At 49.1% G+C, this 12,403-nt stretch overlaps 1 protein-coding gene across 2 annotated transcripts in view; it reads left to right on the forward strand.

The window, feature by feature from the left end:
* The window catches only part of LOC146820739 (uncharacterized), a 669,677-nt gene that overhangs the window by 76,446 nt on the left and 580,828 nt on the right, over positions 1 to 12,403 (forward strand). The window lies entirely within an intron of this gene.

Raw genomic sequence — 12,403 nt, forward strand, 5'->3', positions numbered from 1 at the left:
ATCCATTCCATAGTTGTTGAGTAATTAATGAAAAACAAACTTTGTATATATAGGGATGCAGAGGCTCCGGGTATACTGACAGATCTCAAAGTGAGATCTGATTGGATGCCCCCACCTCAATCTCAAAGTAGTGGCACCTCAACAGTCCAGAGTCCTAAAAAAAACACAACAAAAAGACACGTGGGGGCAGAACAGGAATGCCCTGACCCCCTAGGCCTGGTGGCTGTATATATATGTATGGGGAGGGGGCAGTCCTGACCCCCTCCCTGAGCTATTAGAGGCTCCGGGGAGCCCACCTACAGGGCCAGCATCATAAAAGGAGGGTAGGAGGAGTGCAAAGTCCCCTTCCCCGAGCCTCTAAAGGCCCCAGGGAACTCACCCCCAGGGCTCAACATTTTCAAAATGGGGAGCCGCAAGGCTCCCTGTCCTCCAGCCCCTAAAGACCCCAGGTAGACCACCCCCCGGGGCTGATTCCTTTAAGGAAGAGGGGCCATGTGACACCCCCTCCCTGAGCCACTAGTGACCCGGGGGCCCCATCCCCCTGGGCAGGCTCAGATGCTATGTCCCGGGAGCCCACCCCTGAGACAAAGCGATTTGCCTGCTTGCAGCAGCAGGCATTTTAAAACTACCGCCAAGTGGGAGCAAACACTGAGGTGCCGATCACGATCCGGCAAAAACCGGGTACGAACCGTCGGACGGAGCATAATCTCCGTCCGACGCGTACCCGGTCGTCAATTTTTACAAACAAGGAATTACGATTCGCACGGGTACACCAGTACCGTACGAATCGTAAAAAAGCCCGACCGACCAAAAAAAAACTACCAATGCGATCCGGAAAAGCGCCGACCTGACGTCGGGACGCTCGCAGCCAGCCATTCACGACCCAGGAATCACGATTCGCACCGACGTCACCCCGCACGGCGAATATTTTGCGGCAGCCAAAAACTGCCGGGAAATCAGGACGACGCGAACAAGGACCACCAGTACGCGACGGACAGACGACGACGCGAACAAGGAGGACCCGTATGCGACAGGACGACGCGATCAAGGAGTACCAGTACGCGACGGACAGACATGGACCCGAACCTACGAGTCATCCCTGCCCTCATAGCAGTCCACCTCCTCTACAGGTTACGACGCAGACGCCGCAGAAGGTCAGAATAACTAAGGGAGGGGGGAAAGTGGGGTGGGGTGGGGGTGGCAGGACCAGGGCAGGCCACAAAACAACCACATAAGTCACACACCACACATGGCCTGGACATACCTGACTCCCATGCCCTGGTCACCACGAGGGGGTGGGGGCGTGTCCTGATAAGCCAGCGACCGCCACAACGGAAGTCCGTCACCACGCGAACCGGCAACACAACCAGACAGGTACGTCCCGTACCCACGCCTGAAGAGCGTGGGTACGAGTCGGACCACGCCCACACACGTCACCCCAACAATGGCGGGACAGATCGCACCCACGTGGCAAAGGCCTGGGTATGGGCCGCACAAGCATCACATAGCGTGGGGACGTATATGTACGGACCCTACCCCCACCCCGTATGCAAGGAGCGCACCCCCCACCCCAACAGTGTAAGTACGACCCGTACCCCCACCCGCGTATGCATGGAGCGTACCCCCCAGCCCAACAGTGTAAGTACGACCCGTACCCTCACCCGCGTATGCAAGGAGCGTACCCCCAGCCCAACAGTGTGAGTACGACCCGTACCCCCACCCGCGTATGCATGGAGCGTACCCCCCAGCCCAACAGTGTAAGTACGACACGTACTGGGGTGGGGGTACGACTGGAACGTACTGGGGTGTAGGTACATGAGGGGTATGACACGTACTGGGGTGGGGGTACGACTGGAAAGTACTGGGGTGTAGGTACACGGGGGTATGACACGTACTGGGGTGGGGGTACGACTGGAAAGTACTGGGGTGTAGGTACACGGGGGTATGACACGTACTGGGGTGGGGGTACGACTTGAACGTACTGGGGTGTACCTAGACGGGTGGGGGTATACATACACGGGGGGTACGTGTCGGACGTACGGGGGCTGGGGGGAGTGTTGGGCGCGTATGCGGGCACATGTCTCCATGGTTGCTATAGGAGTTCGGTGCGGACGGTGTTTTTTCCATACGGTTGTACGCTCGGACGCACGGGATGGATCGTGATTCCTCGGTCGGACTTGGCTTTTCACGTTTGTAAGGTAAATCGTCCGAGGACGTGTCGGACACATTTTCCGACCCGAGGACGTGTGGGGAATGATTCCCAGTGCGGTTCGTATGGACTTTTTACCATGCGAATCGTGATTGCCAGTTCGTACGGCACTTGTACGATTCGTACTGTAAAAAGACCCGATACGAGTCGTACGGGGACATTTTTTACCGGATCGTGATCGGCACCAAAGTACGCTTCCAGCAGGCCAGAGCTTCAACAATGCTCCCAGGCACTGGGAGCAGACTTTTTATCTGTTTCCCTGCACGCACTGAAGCAGGCAAGGAAACAGATAAAAATATTGCTCCCGCCCACAGTAGCTGCTCTTTGTGATCAGGAGCAGTGCTGACTCACGCTGTATGCAGAGAGACGGCTGGGGCTGGTGTCACGTGGTTAGGATAGGCCTGCTTAGAAACAGCAATATTTTAAATGCTCATGTTTCTTAAGGCGCCTTTTTTCTTATACAGTGACTTTTGACATACATTTGCTTGTGTGTTTGTGCAGGATAATATTCTCTGAAACTGCATTGCTTACATTTTCACTTTGTAGGCACACTATCACTCGGAATAATCAGTACAAAGGATAAAGTTTACTTGCGCAAATGTTGTTGCATATTGATGTCTGAGAGGCGACAAAGCTATGACAATAGGCAGGGCCGGTCCAAGGACTTTTGGGGCCCCGGGCAGAGAGGAAATGTGTGAGGCCCCCCTAATTTGCATATGGTATGAAATCACAGAAAATGACATCATAGAAGTGCCGTCAATTATCTATTTTTGAGTGACTTTGCAAGAAGCAACTCTCTTGGTGCGGATATCAGTAAAATAACATAAATATTAATTAGAATAAGCACATATATTTTAAATTTAAATTAACTGGAAATACATTATGTTAGTCACACTGGATGGAAAGCTTTGGCCTAGGTGTTTTCAAAACGTATACATTCAATCAGATGTTAACAATTTGTTTACAGATTAGTGAATTACGTATATATGCATGCAGTATTTATATAGGACAGGGAATGGACCCCTCAAGTCATGTAGCACTTGACCACTTGACCATGTCTGTGAGGCCCACAGAAGGGTCAGCCTATCCCTGAGCCTTTCCCACCATGGTCCAGCACCACAAAGCACATGGGAGGGCCCTTCCTCCCCTAGAACTTGCAGCATCGGGCCATGGTTGGGATCCCTTGATGAAAATAATCAATCCCTAAATTCTAAAGGTGAAGAACATCCTCCACCCAACCTATCCCTGGGCATCCGCCCGGGATTGAAGTCTACTTTCTATCATTACCTTGTAGGACACTTAGCGTGCTTGTGGTTTCACCAAGAAGGTGTATATATGGAGGTTACCAAAAATCACTAAGTTCATTTTGAGGTTTTCATTCCACTACGCCCTGTTCTAAATCAGGCTCCTAGTCTCTTTAACATATAAAGCATACTGGGAAACTTATGCGTCTTCAAACAAGCAATCTTGGCTCTCTTACTTGACCAAATTGTTTGATCTTGGGCACATCATTTTCTTCCTATAAATGTAACTCCTTATCTGCCGTTATATCAAGGGCTGACTGGCCATTATCTTAAAGATTCTATGGTGAGTGCTGCTCGTTCTGGGGTGATTAATTCACATTGTTTAAATTCCTCAATTTTAGCAACTCTAAAGGTGAAAATGTTTAATAAAGTGGCCTGTGTACGGCACTTCCTTTGATACAAGTCCTCCATCCCAGTTAATATGTTAGTAAATGCTGGCCCCCGTACAGGAGAGCCAGTGTTAAGATATGCCACTGGGCTGGGCTGTTCCAGGCTCTCCAGCTAAATTGTATGTTTTATAACCCACATTGATTAAACAGCTTGCATGAATCAGTTCCTTGGCAAGCAAAAAAGTTAGACATTTGATATCCTTGCAGGAACTCACTACAGTATGCATCTAAAAGAAAGAGCAGAGCGACCCAGCACACTGCCGGCCTACTTTGGTGGGCCTCCATGGCTGTGATGTCCCGGGGAGTGAAGGACCCTCCTGACTCGCAGCGCTGGATCATGGTCGTGAGGCATAGATGAGCGTGCCAGCGGTGTAGCAATAGTGCCACGAGTCATGGTTAAGGCAAGGTAAATGGTCTACTCTTCTCGACCCCCTGCCTGATCCCCAAGATGGATGTACAATACATCCATCATTTTGGTAATTATTGTCCAAAACGCCCCGCTTTCCAGTGCCATTGCACCTTCTGCACTAATGATACCTCAGACCTTGGGAGGGGCCACATTCCATGGGCCTCGCCACCATAGTCCTGTAAAAGACGCCATCATTTAGGTAGATTGGGGATCTATACCCCAGAGTTCCACTTTCACTGCACCTGCTGCACCATAATTAGCTATGCTCCTACAAGGGGTCTCACAGTGATGGTCCTGTGATGCGAGACCTTGTAGCGTAGGAACATGGTTGAGAGGGGAGGGGAACCTGTACCATATCAGTGGTACATTGACCCCTGTGCAAACAAGGTAAATTGTTCCTCCGGCCACTGAATGGACAGTAAAATACAGCCATAATTTAAGTGAATTGACCCCAAAAACCCACCAGGCAACAGTGAGACTGCACTTGCTATGCTATCTATAGCTCCGACCATCAGAGCCTTGGTTCAGTGCTGGGAGGCCTAGGACAGAAGGCTCACTTTCTTGTGTCTCTGAGCACCGGACCAAGGCTTTAAAGCCTGGGAGAAGATAGGCTTTTCCTGGTCCTCACAGATCTAGGTCATGGCTCCGAGGTGCATGGGAAAAGGGACCAGTGGCACAGTATAGGCTCTAATGCAAGTAAATGAATCTGGACAGTAAAACACAACAATAATGTTGGTGCACTGGCTCCTTACCATCCATAAACCCTGGTGCCACAGCACCTGCTGCACTATTGATAGCTACACCCATGAGAGACCCCCCCCCCCATTGTCTCATTGCCATGGAACAGTGCCTCGAAGCTCATGGGTGGGCACTGCCTGCCCTGGGCATCCAACCATGGCTGAGAGGCCCAGGGGAGAATCTGCCCTCAACCTCACAGTGCGGAAACATGGTTGTGAGGCCTATGAAAGAGAGGCAAGTTGCATAGCAATGGTGCCATGGCCCGGGTGGAAAGGAAAAGTGTCCCCTCAACCTTGTCCACTGCCTGCACAGTAACATACTGCCATAATTTGGATACCTAATACCTCTGCCTCTGTACTAGGTGTAGGCGAGGGAGTCTAACTCTCCTGGGCCTTGCAGCACTGGACCACAGCTTTGCTCCTTAGGGTGCCCCCCGCTTCTCACTGCCCTGGGCCTCTCAACCATGGTCTAGAGCGGAGAGGCCCAGGAGAGCGGAGCCCAGTGTGATGGAGCCATCTTCCCTGGGTCTCGCAACAATGGTCTGACGCTGCAAGCCCAGTTAATGGGGGTTTCCTCCCCTAGATGTTCTCCTCATGATCCAGAGCTACGAGGACCAGGGGAGTGGGTAGGAGCTTTCCCCTGAGTCTCACATCTAAGGTCTAGTGCTGTGAGGCCAAGGAGGTGTGGTCCCACTCCACTATGTCTCCAGCAATGGTCTAGCACTGCTAGGCCAAGGGGAGGGTGGGGGTCCCAACCCCAGGGTGGATCACATGCCCTGGTTCTCAAATCTACTGGGTGGTGTGGCAAGGCCCATGAGAGGAGGCCCCACTGACTTGGGCCACACATCTAATGCTGAAAGACTCAGAGGAGAAGAGTCTCCATCACAGGGCCACTTGGATGTGACCCAGCACTGTGGGTGCCAGGAGAGGGGCCCCCTAGGGCTCACAGCCATAGTAGGATTTCCAATTTTCGTTTCACTGGACACTTTGTGCCTTTTGGGACACATCGTGTTTGCAGAGACATCAGAAGCAAGTCACATAGAAGATTTTGGACCTTCATTTTAAATCTCTGCCTTTGACACAGACCATCTTAAAATAATTCAGCTGGAGATTGAGTTTATTGATTGTTATTGCTATTCATACTATATATGATTTCTGATCCAGGTACCATGTCACTATTGCAAATTTTGAGTGACAAGTTTAGAAAATCAAATCTGCTATTCAAATGGAATGAACTGCTTATGCTTTTAAACACCAGTAGCAAATATCGGTTTCTAGTAGTAACCCCAGCCACAGGACCATGTCCAGTGGTTATGTTTTAGCCAGGTAACTGTGATATTTGACATCTAATCTTAGCTTTACAATTTCACCTGAATAGGATGTAAATAAAGATTATTTTAGAATGACATTTCCCTGAGAACGGTACCCCCCTTGGCCTTGCCATAGGAATCACTGACACTCCAGTTGTGGTCCAGTGGATTAGCTGTAAATGTGGAACGGGGAGCCACTTTTTTTATCCTGGCCTCCCACCTGGACAAATTGTGTGTTCTTGGGCAATCACTTTTCTGAATTTATTGCTGTGCTCTTTTTTTAGGCAAGATTGGGAGTATTTTGATTCTGTTTAAAAACTGCTGGAAAGCCTATGATTACAACATGGACTAAGGGCCTGATTATGACTGCAGCTGTCCATTGCACCGCCGTAGTCACCGTGGCAGTCCACCCGCAGTATTACAACTTTGGCTGTTGGACCCCCACAGGACAGCTGCAACCGGTCAGAGGCTGCAGTATGCTGGCCATGCTGCTGCTCACCGCCGAGAAAATTACGAGTTGCCTCACCACCATCCTTTTCATGGAGGTGAAACTGCCATGAAAAGGGTGGTGGTGAGGCAACGGGCCCCCTTGTGCCTCTGTGCATGGGTGTGCGTGCAGGGGGGCACATGTTGTGCCTCCCTGTATCTTTGTACCCCCTGTTTCTGCACGGGAAGGAATGCATAACATGGTGCATTCCTTCCCGTGCAGGAACATACTGCGGCAGTCCTATGGCGGAGCCTTTCTAAGGCTCTCCTATAAGCCTTAGAGAGGCACTGCCGCAGCACATCTGCCAGCTAAGGGTTACGTTCATAATCCGGTGGGCGGTGTGGTGGTGGCTTTGGCGGTCTTCCTGTGGAGCACTGGTGTGGCACTCCACAGGAGGACCGTCGAGCATATTACGAGTTGCCTCACCGCCATCCTTTTCATAGCGGTGAGACTGTCATGAAAAGGGTGGTGGTGAGGCAACAACGGGGGCCCTAACAGGGCCCCCTTGTGCCTCTGTGCGTTGGGGTGCATGTAGGGGGCACATGTTGTGCCCACCTGTAGTTTTGCACCCCCAGTTTCTGCACAGTAAGGAATGCATGACATGATGCATTCCTTCCCATGTCTGAACGTAATGCGGCAGTCCCATGGCGGAGCCCTTTTAAGGCTTTCCTATTAGCCTTAGAGAGGCACCGCCAGCAGCACATCCACCCGCCAAGGATTACCATTGTAATTCGGCAGGCGGTATGGGGACGGCTTTGGCTGTCCTACTGTGGAGCACTGGTGTGGCGCTCCACAGGAGGACCGCCAAAGTCACAATCAGGCCCGAAATATTACCTGGCAGAGGAGAAGTGCTCAGTCAATGGTATATTCACCTAAATGCAATATAGTGGTAAATGTATAGCCAGGGCCACTGAAACTATGCAATTGTGCGGCCATGCCACATTTGCCGCATTTGCTACATAATCCATCATCTGCTACATAATCTACAGATTTTAACCCTAAAAATGTTTCTTGCTCAAACGGTTCAAAAGTTACTAAAAACCCAGAAACACGTGTTGCCATGCAATGGAAGGCCCATTTGAAAGTTCACTGGTCATCTGTTGGTTGCTTATTACTATGTTTGAGTGTTAAACTGATACTAATGAGGGGCAGACTATCCGCCGAAATTGTTAACAAGTGTAAAATGAGAGAATAATGAAGTAATACTATGACAAAATGTACTGCATTACACTGCATACATTGCTTACCACATAATTTAGTGAACCTTGCCACACAATTTGGCTGTCCTCTGCTGCATAATTACAGTGTCCCTGTGCATATCCTTTGCACCAAGTAGAAGTGTGTCACTGTTCCTGGGCAGATAATAATCTCCCTGTGCCCCCTTTAGTGATTTAACATTGTGACAGCACTTTCAAAAAACCTTACAGGGCATACTCTCAGTACAGGTCCTGAGAATCGGTTTCATGCACTCATTTAAGTGTGTGTGCATCCCGCTAGCTGAAGGATCTACTGAAGCTGCTTTGTGCAGGACCCCTGGTGCGCTGCAAAGCTTCCCTGTCTGTCGTACACAAGCTTCTCTTTCACAGCTCATCAAAAGTTGCTTGCCATTTGAAGGGTTAAACGTGCGGGACATGGAGTGTCCTGCAGTGCCTTTGTGTGGGCAGCACACCCCATGTCCCCAATCACAGGCTATGATTAGCCTGGGAGAGGCCCTTTGTTCCCTGAGTATCGTACTTATGATGTAGAGCTGCAAGGCCCAGGGGATGGGGCGCCCTTTCCCTGTACCTCACAGTCATGGCACAGTGTGGCAAGGCCCAGGAAAGTGCGTCCCTGTAATTATTATTATTATTATTATTATTATTATTATTATTATTATTAGAGATGCACATCATTGTGAGGCCTTGGGCCTCACGGCTCTACATCACAGTTTTGAGGCCCAAGGCAGGGGCCTTAGAGGTCCAAGGCCCCATGTTTGTCGGCTGGGCGTGGGGCCCTGGGCAGCTGCCCACACTGCCTATGCCTAGCGCCGGCCCTGACAATAGGATAAACAATAGCAGCCTTACTGGGGCTTCGGCATTGCAGCATGGGTTTTTGTTATTATTTATACAGCATTTCTTCCTTTTTCAGAAGAGGGCAGCATTTCGCTGACACTGCGAGGTTGCTGCGTGATGGAATTCCAGTCCAGCTGATTCCTGTCAAACACTTGCAAAGAGGGATGTCCAGCTCAAGACCAAGACAGACACCCTGATGACACTTACCCACAGTTAATGGGGAATTAGACCAATTGACAGAGATTTGGCAGATCCCCCACCCTAGGGAAACTAGGTTAGGAAGCACTAGGTAGGAGTACACTATAATACAGAATCTTTTTCACTATTCTCTTAATGCTAATTGCGCACCTCTGTTCCATGCTACTGATTATCACAGCACACGTATTTTATATAAGAATCACAATGCTTCAATAAATATTGCAATGCCTTGCTGAGTTTTCCTGGGTGTTTCTTTGGGTATGCATAAGTAACCAAACGAAAAGGTTCTAGATCTGTTACCACAATTTCCTTGGGGGATCAGGGTTGTCATGTTCTTAGGTTGCATACATATTTGTTACCCTGTAAGGGTAGGGGTGCAGATGGTGCATTGTGAGGTTGCAGGGAAACGGGCCAATATATTCTGAGGGTGTGCACGGAACCTGTCTGGCACAATCCTGATGTTTATGTTGTCCAACAAACACATAGTTTTACTGGAGAGGCACAAGCCGTATGACATGGTGCGACCAACATTCTAGATTGGGCTCTTATTTCATGGATTGCCTAAGGATTTTTCTTTTGTGTACTGAAATACCCTACTCATCTATTATCAGGAGATGTCCTTGGTGTTTAGGAACAAATCCTCCTCAACTGAGTAGGTTAACCCTATGTATTGGCTCTAGGTTGTTCAAGCTTGAACCTTTCTAAGGATCTCCCCATAGTGGTACCCTCTCTGAATTCAACATATTCTTATAGCTAGCCCAGCAGCACTAAACATACTTGAAAACTGCATACATGCAGTGACTGAGCACCTGCTCCAACATGATCTTGCACTTGCAAGTGGGGAGGTTATCTTTGAGGTTGAGGCTCACCAAGCATTTAGGACAGAGGTAGTCTATTCAACAACCGATCAAGGCTGTTTCACACTTACACTGCAAGTGATGTTCCAAATAACGATACAGCTTACGAAGCTTTAGAAATACCATTAACTTACCAAGAACATCAAAATAGTTTTGAAGGCGCCGTACAACACACTACAGAAGAAGTTAAACTAGTTTCCCTTAGTAAGGAGGTGCCGTGTGGTTGGGTTATCCCCAGGAGAAAAACAAGGAAAACTGCCATTTTATATGCACGCACTTCTTAAGTTACCTTCTTTTTTACACAATGACTTTTGACACACATTTGCTTGTGTCACAGTGCTGGATTAGTTTATCTGAAACCACATTGCTTACATTTCCACTTCGTAAGTACACCAGCACAACATCTTGAACATTTAGTTCGAGGCCTAAGCGTACATTGGACAAATGTTGTTTGGTATTCATATTCTTGATGGAGTATTTACCAGTGATCTGAGACTGTCGGTCGATCTACCTATTCGCCTGGCCTGGTCTGATCATCTGGCAGTACCCCTGGAGTTGAAAGCCCCTCTAGCATGTGTGGCTTTACGGAATACCTGTAACAAACAACTTAAAAGGAATTTCAAGAATATTACTAATGAATCCTTATCCCCTTTTATAAGGGCTGGGCCGTCTTCCTCTTGTGGGGAAGCTGAGGAAGCTGCACAAGTACTTGCTAACTCTATTTCTAGAGCAGTAGAAGCATTGGCACCTGCTTCTTTCCGGTACATAGCAAGGCGCAGCCCCTCGGCCCCCTGGTACACTGACACACTAAGACTCCTGAGGCAGTCCTGTAGGAGGCAGGAGAGAAGATGGCGAAAGACATGGGATCCTTCTGAAGGCGAGGCTCATAAGCGTTTGCTACGAGATTATAAGGCTAGGCTAATGTGAAAAGCAGGAGTTTTTCACCAACCTTACTGCCTCCCTTACCTCATCTAGGGAGCTTTTTAAAATTGTGGACTCCCTTTGTTCTCTACAAATGCCTGATCCGGTAGTTGGATCTCAGGAGCTCTGTAATAACATCTCGGACTTCTTTCATAACAAAATTGAGGACATATTCACTGCCCTGGAAGCTCAGAGGAGCACTTTGGGTCTCCAACCTCCTTCGGCCCATTTAAGCTCTGAAGCCTGGACGAGAGATCCTTCTAAGACTCTCTCCTGTTTTCCGCTACTATCCTCTGAGGAGATGGATCTTCTCTTAAATAGAATAAAATCGGCCTCTCCTTTGGATCCCTGTCCTTTGAAAGTGCTGAAAGCATGTAAGGATACCTTAGCACCCCCTTTGATGGAGGTGATGAATAGTGCGTTAACACAGGGAGTCTTTCCGGCGGTCTGGAAAAAGGCAATTGTGAAGCCCTTGCTTAAAAAGCCCACCCTGGATCCGGAAACGCTTAAGAACTTTCGTCCGATATCTTTGCTTCCAGCACCGGCGAAAATGCTAGAACTCCATCTTAATCTGCATTTGTCGGCCTTTCTAGATCTTTCTGGATATCTGGATGACTCCCAGCATGGTTTTAGGAAGTGTCACAGCACTGAGTCAGCACTCACTATGGTGACGGACTATATTCGAGGAAAGGTGGATCAGGGTCAGACCACTCTCTTGGTCCTCTTAGACCTCACTGCAGCATTTGATACTCTTTCTCCCTCGACGTTAACATCTCGTCTGAGGGAGTTTGGAGTGACGGGTACTGCCTTGAGTCTTTTGTCCTCCTTTTTAGAGCAAAGAGAACAAAGGGTTAAGCTCGGCGAGTTTCTCTCCCCTGCTAAAGCCTTGCAATGCGGGGTCCCACAGGGTTCGGCTCTTAGCCCGACCCTGTTTAATATCTATATAGCCCCTCTGGCAAGGCTTGTGAAATCGCAGGGGATGGAGGTTGTGTCATACGCCGATGACACCCAAATTATGGTGTCCCTGACCCACTCGAAGGATATCTCAGCGTTCAACTTTAGGAGCTGCATGCAGGCAGTCTCCGAATGGATGATTTTAAACTCTCTGAAGTTGAACGGTGATAAGACCGAAGTCCTGATTTTCGGGAACAATCAGGATTGTTGGTCTGATGAGTGGTGGCCCCCTTCTCTGGGTTCTTGTCCTATTCCATCTCAGTCCGCCAGGAACCTGGGCGTCATATTTGACACTTCACTGTCAATGACCCTCCAGGTTAACAGAACGGTCTCTACTTGCTGGGGGATCATTAAGATTCTGAGGAGAATTGTCCACTATCTTTCTCCTCAATCACGTATGCAGATTGTGGTGGCATTGGTTGGATCAAGACTAGATTACTGCAACTCCTTATATGCTGAAATTAATAGGGGCTTGATCCATCGCCTTCAGGTGATACAAAATGCGGCAGCGCGTTTTGTTCTATCTTCTCCTGCTGCATCTTCGGCCACCTTAGCCAGGAAAAGCCTCCACTGGCTC

The sequence above is a fragment of the Triturus cristatus genome, chromosome 6, assembly GCF_964204655.1.
Source record: "Triturus cristatus chromosome 6, aTriCri1.1, whole genome shotgun sequence".
Lineage (NCBI taxonomy): Eukaryota > Metazoa > Chordata > Amphibia > Caudata > Salamandridae > Triturus > Triturus cristatus.